This window comes from Monomorium pharaonis, chromosome 1 (genome assembly GCF_013373865.1).
Source record: "Monomorium pharaonis isolate MP-MQ-018 chromosome 1, ASM1337386v2, whole genome shotgun sequence".
Lineage (NCBI taxonomy): Eukaryota > Metazoa > Arthropoda > Insecta > Hymenoptera > Formicidae > Monomorium > Monomorium pharaonis.
In genome coordinates, this window is record NC_050467.1 from 23,661,722 (window position 1) to 23,676,303 (window position 14,582).

A 14,582-nucleotide genomic window follows, 5' to 3' on the forward strand; every position below is an offset into this window, starting at 1 on the left:
AAAAATTTTTGATTAAATACAATTTGGTCAACACAGAAATTAATAACGGAATTATGAGATAATATAATCGAGGTAGTTCTCTTATAAAAATGTAGTACTGGGCAGTATTAAATTAACCAGTAATTGTTACTTATTTTGAGTACATTTAAAAGTACGAACTGCTTTTAATACTCAAAATAAATATTACTTACTGGCCAATTTAAAACTAATATTACATCTTTATAAGAATTGCGTAACAAGAGACCGCGTCAAGCCTCGTTTACAGTAGTCGCAAGCACCCAGCGACAGCCAATGACTGTCGAGCTTGAATTAGGCGCTCATTGGCTGTCGCAAATCGCAAGTCGCAAGTCGCGACTATTGTAGACGAGGCATTACAGAAATCGTGCGTTGTCGATGCGTTCGCGACACAAGGAATGAAATGTTATCAATCAGGAAAGTACTTACAATTGTTACGTTCTTTTGATAACGAGAAGGCTATTTTTTTCTATCTGCGATGAAAATGTCGTTTACACTTTTTCAGCAGCGCGAACGAATTCCATCGCGTTACTTTCATCGTGTTTTCATCAACCTGCGAGCTCGATTGATCCCGGCGATTTGTGACGACTATTTCGAAACAGATTCGCCTCGCGTGATTTAATCGTATAAAATGGAAATATCACCCGTAGGACGAGAGGTTGTTGGGTATCATTTCATTTCGGCGACACTTTGTCCCTTTAGCGCCGGGAATATGTAGCGTCGCGTCGCGAATTTTTTTCTTCGATTTGCGATTTTCTCCGTTTCTAAATTTTAACCGCGAAATAATGCACGATCGAATCACCGGTCGCGGAATGAATTCGCGTAACGAAGAGCCGGGATGCGCCAATCGTATATAAAACTCGAGTATTCCGTAGGATTTATGCGTCGAGATAATAGTGTACTGCGCGCCATATTAAATTTCAGTTCGCCGTGAACCGACTCACGCTCCGTGTCGCGCGGCATCGGAGTGAAGTTGCTCACATTCGAATCTTCCGGTAGCGAGCGGTGGAGAGCGGAACTCGTCGCGACGGAACGACGGAAGGCGTCACGACGCGGTCATAATCGACATGCATAATCGCGATTAAACTCGCATCGTAGTGCCGTACCGGAAGACTCGCCGTCCGCGCGTCGGCAGCTCGCTGTAAAAACAACGTAAATCGCGGAAAAGATTCATCAAAATCCATCGCGTGTGTCGGCTGCCGGTATTCGATCTTAACCGACATGCTCATTTGTGTTTACGTCACGACACGAGATGGCAATCGCGAGCGCATCCTCATTTTCTTTTATCCGGAAACGCGGAAACCGGACGGAGGTAGAGGTTAGGTTAGGTTAGGTTAGAACGGGAGGGACGCGTCGTCCGCCGAAAAAGTTGGAGCATGAAGTTGACTGCGCGATTTCCCGTAGCTGGACGCCGCGAGTGCATACCGAACGGGATCGCGACGTTAATCGTACGATTTTATTCGCATTGCCCTTTCGTCTCTCGGCATAACAAAGTGCGCGATTAACGTCGGGAGTGCCGCGCAAAGTGCCGCGCGACCGTCGTACCTTGCTAATTAGCACCCGCGCGCGTAATTTAGTCGTCGTGAACGTGTGGTTTGTGTGACGAGCGAAGATGCAACCGGCAGGGAGCGAGAGAAGCAGAGAGAGAGAGATAGAGAGAGAGAGAAGGATCAGCAAAAGCCTGGAAGGCATCAGGCGACGGCGGAGCAACCGCAGGGTGAGAACCTTGTTTTTGTTTACTTGGAAACGTTTGCGCTTTTACCCTTCGAACTTTAGTGCAAATTCTATGCACCTGCGAAAACCGTTTTTTGTTTATCGCTTTTGAAAGTTTCTATTTGCTCGTAATATGTACATTTATTTTCAACAACACTTGAAAAATAATTTTTTACACTACGAAAGTATTTGTCAATAGATTTTCAGTAGAGTTAATGTTTATTGAAGCAAGGAATTTAACAACAGATACATAATTAAATATTAAATTTGGCATTTAATTTTGTGTATTGTTTGATCCTTCAGATTGACTGTTTGGCATAAAATCTTGTCATCTGCATTTAGATTTGAATCATTTGTAGAAATTTTTCCCAATTTTGATTTTATACAATTTAATGTTTTGTTTTAACAAGAAAGTTAATTAAAATTTATTAAAGTTTGTGGAGGAGCGAAAAGAAGAAGCTTCGAAATGCACTGAGAAAAAAAATATTGTCGATTTGACAAAATTTTCCAACTAAATTAAAATTTTATCATTTCAAGAATTTGTGCATTTAACCTAAATGCACAAATTTCAATTCAAGTATTTATGTAGTTAATTGAAATATAATATATAAATATTTTAATGGACAAAGTTTAAAATTCAGTTGAAAAATTTAATCAAACTAACAACATTTTTTTCTCAGTGTATAGATGTTATGACGATTTTCCATAAATATAGTTGAGAGTTAATTGTCCTCCAAAAAGACAAATTATATATTAGCAGCACATCCGACAATTACTTTAAAATACATTAATTATTTTCTGCTGCTGTAATTCAAACGTATCGGTTTTCTTCCAGGTCAAATGTTGCATCTACAACTCCGCCGCTGCGCATCCGGTGCCGGTGAGTGAGAATTATTATTTGTTGTTTTTCTCTTTAAAAAAAAAAAAATCCCCCAAAATTATCCGAATCAATCCGTCCGAACGGTATCGCGTAACTTAAGTCTTCGAGTCACCAACTTCCTCGCGGTGCTCCCCACGTCCTCGATCATGATTCATGTGTCGACTCGCGCGACTCCCTATCTTCCCCGTATACGCAATGTAATATGCGTGCACACGCATAAACACACGTACCTATTATCGTCATGTCGGGGAACACGTGAAACGCTCATACGCCGATTCGATCACGCGTGTGCGTTTTACACACGCTCTCTCACGCTTCCTCTCACCGAACGCGTTTAATAAAAGGGCAAGGCACACTTTTATGGATATTGATTCGGGAATTTGCGACATATTTCGCGGGAAACGGCGCGAGAGGAAGCGACACGCGGCGGCCTGGCGGGCTCTCACAGGAAAACTCCGATTTATTCACGCGAATATTATGTCACCTCACCACGCATGGTACACGTATGTACGTACCCCACGCTCGCAATCGATGCGACAGCGCGTAGAGTGCGCGTTAACCCTTTCGCCATCCCGAGCGTGCACATGTTCAACCGGCTAGAATCGAGAGAGAGAGAGAGAGAGAGGAAAGAGACGATCGATCAAGGTTCTCCTTCTCGAGAGGTAATTCGCGATGCGATTATTTCACATTGGCTTACGTGGATCGACGTCGCGGCCGATCTTCCTCGGTAAACACGCTAATGCTCCACGCTCCTTCCAATCTCTAAAGATATCTGCGTAAAAAGTCCCACATTTTACCGTCATATTCTTTTATATCCTTATTTATCCCAGGAAAGTTTATAGAAACGGAACGATTTCGGGGAATGCGCGTAGGGTTGCCATTCGTCCTCTTTTTCCCGTTATTTTTACTTTTTTTTTTAAATTTTCATTTTACTCATTGACGGTGATTTATTCGGATTGAAAGTGAAAACCAAGAAGTTTTTCCAATAAGGAGGCTATTGCGTTTATTTTTGTTGCATTATTTTTAACTATTTCTTTTAATTTTCTTACGTTATTTTTAATTTCAGTCATTACATTGTTTATCGCGTTATTGGTGTATGTATTATCACTGTGCTTACTTGGGTGTTTTTATTTCTGGTTATATCCGCGTAGCTGAATTCCCGGTTTATTAATGATTTATTTGATCGGATTTCCTCTTTTGTCTTGATTTTTTGTGTCATTGGCGTTAGTGTTTATGTTCTTAATTCTGTTTTAATTCTCAATTATTTTAGGGCAGCCTCTATACGAGGCAGGGTGGTCGTAGCTATTGCAATTGACGCAAAATAGTTATGACTTCTCTAATTGTGTATGCGTCTGCATTTACCTGGTTCGTGTTTAGTATTTTAGTATTTAGTCACATTTAACGCATCGGTACGGTAAATTACAGTTAAATGCAGACTATCGTATGATTTTATAATATTTATTATGTGTTATTAACGTATTCTCGTTTATGTCCGTAGTTACAACAGAAATGTCCGGGGGTTCGTTTTAGTTTTAAAAAATTTAATATGGCAACCCTAAATGCGCGTGAAGCGGCCGGCACGCGCGTAATTTTTCACTGTCGCGAGGGGTGTCCGGCCAGACGATGTTTCTACTTCGGTTTCGCTGCTTATTTACAAATGAGGGACATAGAAAGACAAACAGACAGACAGACAGACGGACGGACTGACGGATTGAACGGACTGAGAAGGAAAGAGAAGGCAGAAGGGCACCTCGCGTCTCGAGGTGACGCAAAAAAGTGAGCTGTCTGTGGGGCTTTAAATAAACGCATGAATGAATGAATTCGCGTCTCGCCTTCTTTCCGCTTGACCAAACCCTAGCGTCCGATGTGGGTGACCCTATGAGTCAAACGGAATCTATCGGCCACTCAGCACGTTTGCATTTTGCTTGCGGCATAACAAGCAACACACGCGTGCGCGCGCGAATAAACAAACAAACAAACGAACGAACGAACGAACGGACGGACGGACAAACGTACGTGGAGTGCATCGCGCGGGAGAGAAACGAACGTCTGCCGGCTGGTCGTTAAGCGCCCACGCATCCGAAATCGAATTACGAACAGTTGTCATTCATCGGCGAGGTGGATGATCGTATTGTTCGCCGGCGGAATCGAATGTTTCGCGCGCGAGCCGCCGGCGGAATTTGAAATCGGGCAAAAGTCACTCGTCACTGTGATATTAAATGCATTATTATTCATCTCCGACTCTCGCGGCAGAGCCGGCGAGTCATCTCCCCGTGCGACGTGCCCGGCTAACGCCGGACGACGAGTGCGCGAATGCACTCGGCCGAGTGAGACGTACGTATCCTTCTCCGTTTCTCTCTCTCTCTCACTCTCGTGCAACGAAATATGATCGCATTGCATATATAACGCACGCGGTGCATTGCATTTGCTATCGTTGCTCCGCGTTTTCTCCCGTGGCGCGGTACTCACCTCCCGAGATAAAATCACGCGAAGTACACGATGTCAGAAGGGTTGGGCGGGGTATGGGGGTATGAGAAACTACTCGGCGCTACACGCCGTTCGCGTGTCGTAAAGTGTGAACAAAGTGGAAAGCGATTATGATAGAATCTCGTGGCGAAAACGCCTACGACGAGTCTACGTAGGGATTCTTTATTAACTCGTTGCGCTTGTTAGACGAAACTCTGTCTCGGATCGAGGGCAAAGAACGACATTACGAAGTTTTGGTGGCAACATACGATGAATTTTTTTTCTCTCTCTCTTTTTTTTTTATATATAGTTCGGATGTTATTAGCGCGATAGAAATGTAGGCGGCATCGACGTCTGTACCGCCTCTCGTGTCGCTCGATTTTCCGACTGGCATAGGAGATTAGTGTGGCTTTTGCCATTTAAATCCCTCGCGCGCGACACCGAAAAAAGCTATGCTCGATACCAATATGTCATTCGATATCACGTGAAATCAATATGAACGGGAAGACATCCGGAAATGATTTCTTCCCCTACCTTCTCGGAACCGGCTTTGCAATTGGATAAATTTATTGATATCAATATTTCGAAATTCCACGACGGCGAGCACAAATCGAATATTCAGAACGGATTTTCTGTTTTTTTTTTTACATCTCTCCTGGATGCTCGTCGAGCCATAATAATCGCCCGCCCAATCGACATGAGTGCATTCGCGTCATGGATCTAATCGAACGTATAGGAAGCAGGATTTTATCCTCGCATTTGTTTTATGAAACTATATATATGAACGTAAACAACGCATCATGCGACGTAGTATAGTATATAATACTCCCAGTACTATGTTAGGTAATAGCAGATGAAAAATGAATATATATAGAATTTTATACAAGGTGATGAACAAAAAGTTTTGGAATTGGTGAAATATCTTGAAAAGGATATTGGAAATATAATTTTTTTTTTTTACATTACACAGTATGATTCCTTTAATTATTCTCCATATAAAAGTATTAAGATAGAGTTATCGAAAAACAGTTTACGAGATATTTTATACTTTGTATTGAAATATGTCTAAATAAAGTATTTTAGAATAATTTTTCGGTAGTTATCTTGATTAATTCAATTTTATAAAATGCCTTTATATGAGAGATTGCTTTTCCTTCAAAAATGAATTTATTATTTGTCGTCCTCGGGATTCATACAACTTTGTGTGAAGAATGTTTTTTCAAATGTCTTGTTTTCAAGATATTTTACCGATCCGATACTTTCCGCTCACCCTGTATAGTGTTAAATAATATTAGAGAGGCAGTACATAATGTAATACATAATGCAGCATTGAGAATTTTTTCTACAACGTTAGCTTTGCTGACATACACTAAAAATACACCTCATACGTAATGGCATTATATCAGGTGTTCTTGAGCAGCAAAAAAAACTTCAGCTCGGTTCTTTTTATTTAATTAAAACTTCATTATCCAGGATGCTCTTTTCAAATAAAAGCGATGATGAAATTTCCGTCCGATAAAAGATCGCATCCCGTAAATTTCGGCAAGATGAATTCATTTCCTCAGGCGCGGTCAGCTAATAAAAGATAACTGCATCTGACAAGCTGACAGTGGTAATTGCTTAGCGACGATGACTCTATTAATATCTCACCGAACTGTGTTCCGGCGCGAAATCTAGGTCAGTAATATAATTGTTCAATGATCCGCGAAAGACAGCTTCGCATCGGCCGTATTTTGCGAACCATCGCGTCTTCGCGTACATATAATCTCGTAAAGATTTCGTCATCCGGTGATTCATACGTCTATCCTTGTCGCCGTTTTATGAATTTATCGTGAAGGCAGAAGAGCCAACAAAGGATCTCTGTCGAGCGCAATTTGTCGAACGGTATTAAATCGTCACTAAAAAGATTAGACATTTTCCTCGTCGTTTCTCGCGAGAGTACAGCTTCCCGTAGTTTGCACAGCGTTGGCGAACGTGACGCGTCTACCCTCCTCCTCCCCACCGCAGGAGATGCGAAATTAAAACTTTTAATCCTCATTAGGAACCCGAGACAGGATACACACCCTTCACTCCAATTATCCTTTGACCCGTGAACAACGACCTTGCTGCCGCTGCTCATTGAATGCACGATGCTTTTATCTCATCTCATCTCGTCTCATCTCATCGTTCTCCGGCTCCAGAGAGTATGTCAGTAAATTATACTTCGTATTACAGTGCAGTTATTTTACATTTTGAATCTTCCGATAATACAACGAGGGGCATCGGAAAGTAAAATTTTAAATTAAAACTTTCTTGCGCTGGAAATTACAATAATGATACTTCTCGTATTACTTTTCCATTGAAAAGTTAAGGTTGCCTAATCCTTTCAGACGCGACCCTGTAACTACTTTCTTTAATTGTAACTTTATCGCGTGCGTCCGATTCATTTTGTCGTTCCTCTTTATCTGATCTTCATCACTGTTCCTCTCCCCCTTTCCCTGTTTTGTCTCCCGTTCCCTCCGTTTCTCAAGTTTCTCTATGCACTCGTACGATGCACTTTGTTCTCCCTCTGTATCTCTCTCTCTCTCTCGTTCTACGCTACGCTTTTATGAACGGACGCCGACGCTCGGCTTCGATCGCACGTGGAAGATGAAATGACATCGTTATTTCGGCTTAGCGACAGTTTTCACTCAGAACCGGAGTGGATGGATTATTGATCGAACTTCTGGGACTGCGGGGATGTGGCCGTAGGCAGGTACCAACATGCGCATGCCGCATCAACCTACAGCTACACTCTCGCCCTCTCTCGTTCACCCTCACCGTCGCCGTTACCCTGTTCCTTTTTGCAACCTTCTTCAACCCTCACGTCCTTTCACCGCTTCACGTTCCTTTCGTGCCCTCCTCTCACGTGTTTCCCCTCCCTCCCTTTTTTTTCTCCCTCGCAGCCCTTCGCTCCGATCATTATACTGCCTTTTGTCTCTTTCGCCTTTTCTCTTTCTTTCTGTTTGCTACATCGTTTTCTTTTTCCTTCCCTTTTTTCTCAAGTACTACCTTCTTTGCTCTTCTCTCACTCCTGATCTCAGCTACTCCTATTTTTTTATTATCGAGAATCTATTTTTTCCCCCCGCTACGACTTTCTGTCGTCATGGTTTTCTCTCCACGTACTTTTATTAGCTTTATAGATATATACAGCGCGACAGTAATTATGTTATTGCGGCAGTGGCACATTGATTCTAGACAAAAAGGAATCCATATCGTTCCTTTATGTCTGCCCCTTTCTCAGCTGCCTCGCATTCTTCTCTCCTCTCTGCCTCTCTCCCCTCGGCCATTGTTCACTTTTTCTTCGATCCTCGCATCATCATATTTCTTGATTTCCCACACACGACACTGCATTGTGCCTCCTCACGTGCCCTCCCTTTTTTACGAAACTTTAATAACGTCATGTTCCTTCGAGTGAATGAAATGTCGCGTTTTAAATACGTTTCATTAACGACAGATATAAATTCATTATCTACGAGCCTTTCTTTATGCGCGACAGACGCGTAGCGCAAAAATAAGTTTGTATTTAATGAAATGCCAACGCGGCGCGCCATGTTATTCGCTAATTGCACGCGTTACCCCTTAACAAACGCGCGCAAACTTTGTGAGAAATTCCAGCTGATGTTGAAATTTAAGTATCCGACACGTTAATTTCGCGAGTATCGATAATAGCTTGAATAGTTCGAGTTGATCGTTTTTCTCCAGCGCACACGCCGTTAATTCTTTGTATTAACTTCAATATTGCAAATATTTATCATTTGGAGTTTGAATTTGTATTTAAAACGATCTCTTTTGTAAAAAGGAATTTTACAGGCGCTATTTATGAACGTCGTTAAAAATTCTTTTAACTCCGTGTGATCGCCTAGTTTATCTTAACGAAATGACAGCGCAGCATGCACAAGTTATGTTCGATTACGTTGATTGGCATGTATAATTTAACATATTTATAGCGCAAAAGCTACGCGGCATCAATTTTTCTAATGAAACTAACTTTACTTTCGGGGAAAAAATTACATTTGAAAGTACACGGAAATTTTTATGAAGCAGAAAATAGAAATTAATAGTTGCACCAACGGAATATTTCATAGCACAGAGAAAAAAAAGTTTCCGATTGGATTAGACATGCTCATCATAATTTTTAAATACATATAGATAGATTTTTTGTGATGTGTATATAAAAATCACAGCCTTTTCTCCATATTACAGTTTTTGTAATTTATTGCTTTATTAAGTTTAATATACTTCGAAGTTCCATAAATGGTAGGAAAATTAATTAATTTTACCCGGCAAAGTAATAACATGTAACTCATTGTTTGTGCATTACGCAGTACATGCTTTAAGTGTAGAAATTATTATCATTACGGAAACTGTTATACTTATGTACTGTATATATGTAAATCGAGCAATTTAGCTGAGAACAGAGTACACGACTGAAACCAATTTTGCATTGTTCCGTATCTATGTACGTCCCGACCTCTCGCCAGATCGATATCTTCTATGCGTAGGCATATGATTTCCAGATAAATCGTTGTGCAAATGCTAATGTTTATCCAGAGACTTCAAGAGCCTTTAAGCTGAAGTGTTTGAAACGACAAACTCTGATTGGCGGTTCGAGACATTTAAGGAATATTTACCGAATCACAGCGACGAACAATGCAGTCGCGATATAGATACAAGCTTGGCCGGTCATGTATTTCGAAAACACGGTAATCCAAATATTGTCGAGTACGCAATACACACGGGGGAGTTATTGCATATCTGGTTATGCAATAGTTGTTTGCTCGTCACCATACACGCGATCGTCCGACGTGCGAACTTTCGGTATGAGTATCGCGATGATTAGGCGAACACTCAGACACCCGACGACCCGAATCTACATCTGCGATAAAAATACGCGATTGATCGGCGGGAGCATACGTGCAAAAGAGTGCTCCGTATATTGACCCCCGGCTCTAAATTCGGTATCAGCGATCGAAGCTTCGCTGCTTTCCATGTGAACTCAATTCAATTTTGGAGAAACATATCTCACATTGTCGTGTCGCGATTCTAAATGCGGGGCTCACCTAGGTGAGTCAACTATCGAAGTTTTATATCAACTTCCCTTGTCCTCGGGAAGATTGGCCGTATTATTTACAGCGAGTTGTCACTATGCGTTCATAATAGATTCTGTTTCCTAATAAAATATGCACCTCAGTGGCGCGTGAGGTGCGTCACGCCACGACGCCAGAGACGGGTTGCGTGCGTGCAAAGTTTTCGCATGACACAAACCAACGTGGGGTTCCACGAAAATTTCGGACCCCTCAATTTGCATTACTGCCGTCATAAATAACGAATTGCCATCGATTGGCGAAATTATAAGTGGATTCGGTGCCCGCGCGCCAGACGTCGACGGAAACCACTTTCTGTCGAGAGAAAGAGTAGCTTTTTAATACGAAAATATATATATTTGTGTTAAAAAATTATCTGTAAAAGACCAAGAAAGTAATATGCATATTGTGAGTTGCTCTCTTTGTCTTTTATATATTAACTTTCTATTTTTTTTTTTATCAAAACGAGATACTTGTATAAAAAAAATATATTATCAATTTGCATAATCCTCACGGTTGCTTTGATGACAGACATGTTTTTTTGTGCGATTAATATTTCCCAGGTTAATGCGGCTATATATAAAATCTATATCAAGCCAGTGAAAAACCCGTCGCTAAAAGAAATCGCGCACGTAGTGCCGAGCTTTCATAACAATATGATCAATGGCTCTACGAGGACCTGTTCTTGTCCATTTTCAGTGTCAACAAATTCAAAGCAGTCCATATTTAAATCGCGATTAGCGATAGTGACCACTAATATTTGCGCTCACTAGATACTTATACATCCGTGCGTAAAATTGGCATTAAGGTAATTCTCTTAAAATTTACTCAGGCGCAGGGCAACTTTTAATATACCAAAGACATAAAAAGACATAATTTTCTTTTTAAATCAATTTCTAAAAATATGAAAACTGTACGACAAGAATACATTAAAGGTCTAACTATTGAGCGTATTTCAATAGGAAAGATGAAAGTACATCTTCATCGCTTTATTTTGAGCACAGTCTGATATCTATTTCTGCTATCCACCGTGACTAATGCCGATCTGAGGAGCGATAAGAAAGAATATAAGGGAACGCCGTCTTTTGATTTGTTCATAGAACGGATTCCTGCTCCGCGAAGAAAGGGACCGACATCAGGGGCGCATATCGTCCTCGAAGATCGGCGAAAGGAGAGCTTCCCCGAAATGCATGTCGTAGCTCTATAAATACAAACAGACATTTAAGGCCTGTAACCCCCGTCCGCGGAGCAGAGAATAGACGTACAACGTGCGAAGTTGGTGTGTGCACACGTGTGCACGGTTTTACGCGCTCGCATGAACAAGGATCGATCGGGAAGATTCCGCGAATGCGATATACTGCAAGAGAGATACAGATATTCCGTATCTATGGCACGTACGTATAGATAATCACGATTATCTCTTATTTAATCACGCAGGCTATCTCGAAATTAAACAAAAGAGATATCAGGAAGTGAACAAAGCCTTTTAGATTCAAAGACAATTTGCAAATATCACAGGAATATTATAATGCTAACTTTTATTATAGCTATTAAATAAATATTTTTTATTTAAGAAAAAATAATCTTATTTTTAAAATGCATTGTTCTAAAGAATTTGGCTGTATATATCGAATCGTGGTAACGTCCTTTAAATCACGACAATGTGCTGTAGTAAGACTACTATAGATATACTTGTCAGAATCTATCGATACCTTCCCATTTGATAGCCCTATAAACATGGCCATTTATCAACTATAAATAGAATGAAGGTGTAGCATCACGCTATCAACAAAGTAAAAATATCCAGATCCATGTCTATGCAACGGATGCAGCACAAACACGTTACATTTAATGATAAATATTGCAAGGAGATATTCGGTAGAAATTTAATTAATAAAAAACGATAAAGAAGAATAATAGAATTTGCATAGGACCTCCCATTGCTTTTTATTATTCACATTCATAAAACTTTTTTACATAAGCACACGCCTGAATCGCCGAACAAGCAAAAAAAGGTCCTTTCACAGGGGCAAAATCGTTTGTTCGTCGAAAATAAATTGCTATTATTATTTCCGCGTGCACGACACGTGGACCTAACACGTTCAATGGCGGATCAGGACTAAATGGAATATGCGTCGCAAAGGATAATACCGGACGGAAAATATCCCTTTCAAAAAGCGCCGTTCCCTCCGCGCGATCTAATACCGCACCAACGTACATGCCATGCACCCCCTCGTGATATATATATTCCACGATCCGTGGACTTTGTGAGCACGCAAAAGCGGTCGCAATTTGCCTTTGAAAGGCTCGCTGGGGCATACAAAATTTCCTCCTCGTCGAAAACGAGGATTCTCAGGACTTTTCGGCCTTTTTCCCGGAGAAATGGAACAATTCGTAAGGACATCGCAAGCGGAAGGCTCTTTTCACGGTATGTTAGCTTCGAGTCGTTAGCTACCACCATTCAATAAACGGTATAAATTCGTAAAGATGAAGGTTCGAGCTTACGTAAATTCGTCTCTGCGCGCCTAAATTGTAGCGCTCCTGTTGAACGTGCGATTAAAATCTCGCGCGAAAACTCGGATAGATTAAGTGGATAGTATGAAAAAAAAAAAGGCAAATTAGAAAGCAAATTAGCTCTCGTGCGACGAGGGCTAAACGAGCTTGGACCCTCGGAGAATTCGTAAAAGCGTGCGCGCGCGAGTTTTTGGATATATTTAAGGATACTCGGCGAGAAGCCGCGAGCGGTAACGCCCGCAACATGCGGCAAATGGCGCGGCAAATGTGTCTCGAAATCTACCGCTAAATTTACGCGAAGGAGGAGAGGAAGTCCACACGGAGGTCCGCACGTACCAGCGAGAGCGAATCGCGAAGAGCTCCTGCGCTTCTTGACGAGGAAGAGTGCAGAGAGCGTGCCGGAGCTCTCGAAGGCGCGGGGAATGTTTTTGCGCGGTAAGTCTAAAGTAAAGCGAATCTCTCGAGATGATCGCCCGCGACCGCACGAGTAATTCTGAGATCTGTAAGATAAACGTCCCCACTGGTCGGACATACATCCGAATACTTCATTACGTCCAAAACTTATTATTAATCTCAGATATTTTTTATTATAATTCGATCGCACTAATACGTTTGCCTTTTATGTCGAAATATGAAAAGATCGGGGAAGAAAGAAATAGAAGTAAATTTTCTCAATGTAAAATACGCTTAGTGATCATTGTTGTAAGAATAATAATTTAATTATTAATTTAGAATAGATCGAGTGAACCCTTAGTTATGGTACTTAATCGTCGGAAATGAAATAGCGTTACACCGCACGCTCGTTATATGATTATATTTACGCACGGGATACAACGGCAAATGCGCGCTTTACGTTCAAAATGGAACATTTTAATATATAATCAGAGTATGTAATATTTAATCGCAATAAGTTAAATTCCATGTACGCGCTGCATGAAAATGGCTCGCTATTAACGTCAAAGTTACGACGCTCGCGTATACACAATACGCACACAGCGGCGCTATTATCGGGCGGCATTTTGCGAAATCATCGTCGCAAATGCAAACGACCGAGGTTGAGGCAGACTATAGAATTTGCAGGCGCGAAAGGATTAAAAAATCGTCAGATAAACGTTAAACAAGAAGTCGACGAGCGCGACGGTTAAAAATCATCGCTGGCGCAATGCGGAAAACACGAATACGGGCTTCGTGCATTGGTTTCCCCTCCCTCTGTCTCTTTCTCCTCCTCCTTTAAAAAAAAATGCGGTGTCGGTATATTAATTTTGTCGTCCCTCCGGAAAAGCCATATATTTCAGAATTCCGTAAATCCAACTGCGGAACGTGTTATATGTCAGCACGTTAAAAACGTGGAAATACATATGGGATGTGTCTCGAAGAACGAAAGATTCTAATTAACAAGTTAATCGAAGATAATAAGGGACTTAGGAGAGATTTGCTGAGTGTATACTGATCGCTTAAATTATACCTCATTAATATTTTATATTTTTACTTAATATAAGGAACATTTAGAGGCGAAAATATGAAATAAATGAGAAGAAATGAATAATGTAAACAAAAATTTAATAGATGACATCTTGTTTGGCGCAAGCCCAGTTACTTAAATCATACTTTTTGCAGGACGTTGCTTATAAAAGCTTATAATAAATTAGTTTGTTATTGGTGAAAGATTAACTATTACAAGTAAAGTATGAGCTACTACTTCCAACGATTATTTACATACAAATTAATACCAAACGGGACCATATAATAAAGAATAACTTAAATGATTTATATTCGACAATTCTCTCCAATATATCGACATAAGTCTTATTAATCGATCCTTTGATTAATGTGAAATCGATGCTTCTGCTATCATTGAAATTCCAGAACATCCTGCACCGGACTTTATT

General features: G+C 40.8%; 2 protein-coding genes across 5 annotated transcripts in view; one reads left to right on the top strand and one right to left on the bottom strand.

The window, feature by feature from the left end:
* LOC105834267 (microtubule-associated protein futsch) overlaps positions 1-14,582 on the bottom strand; it is a 49,105-nt gene that overhangs the window by 29,320 nt on the left and 5,203 nt on the right. The gene's annotated exons all lie outside the window — the stretch shown is intronic.
* LOC105838162 (atrial natriuretic peptide receptor 1) overlaps positions 72-14,582 on the top strand; it is a 69,096-nt gene continuing 54,585 nt past the window's right edge. Inside the window, exons 1-2 of one of the 2 annotated variants that reach the window (XM_036295315.1) lie at positions 72-1,732; positions 2,564-2,608. The gene's annotated coding sequence lies outside the window, so the exon portion shown is untranslated. Of the gene's footprint in view, positions 1,733-2,519; positions 2,609-14,582 lie in introns of those variants that run through there. The other variant, XM_036295317.1, reaches the window with a different exon arrangement.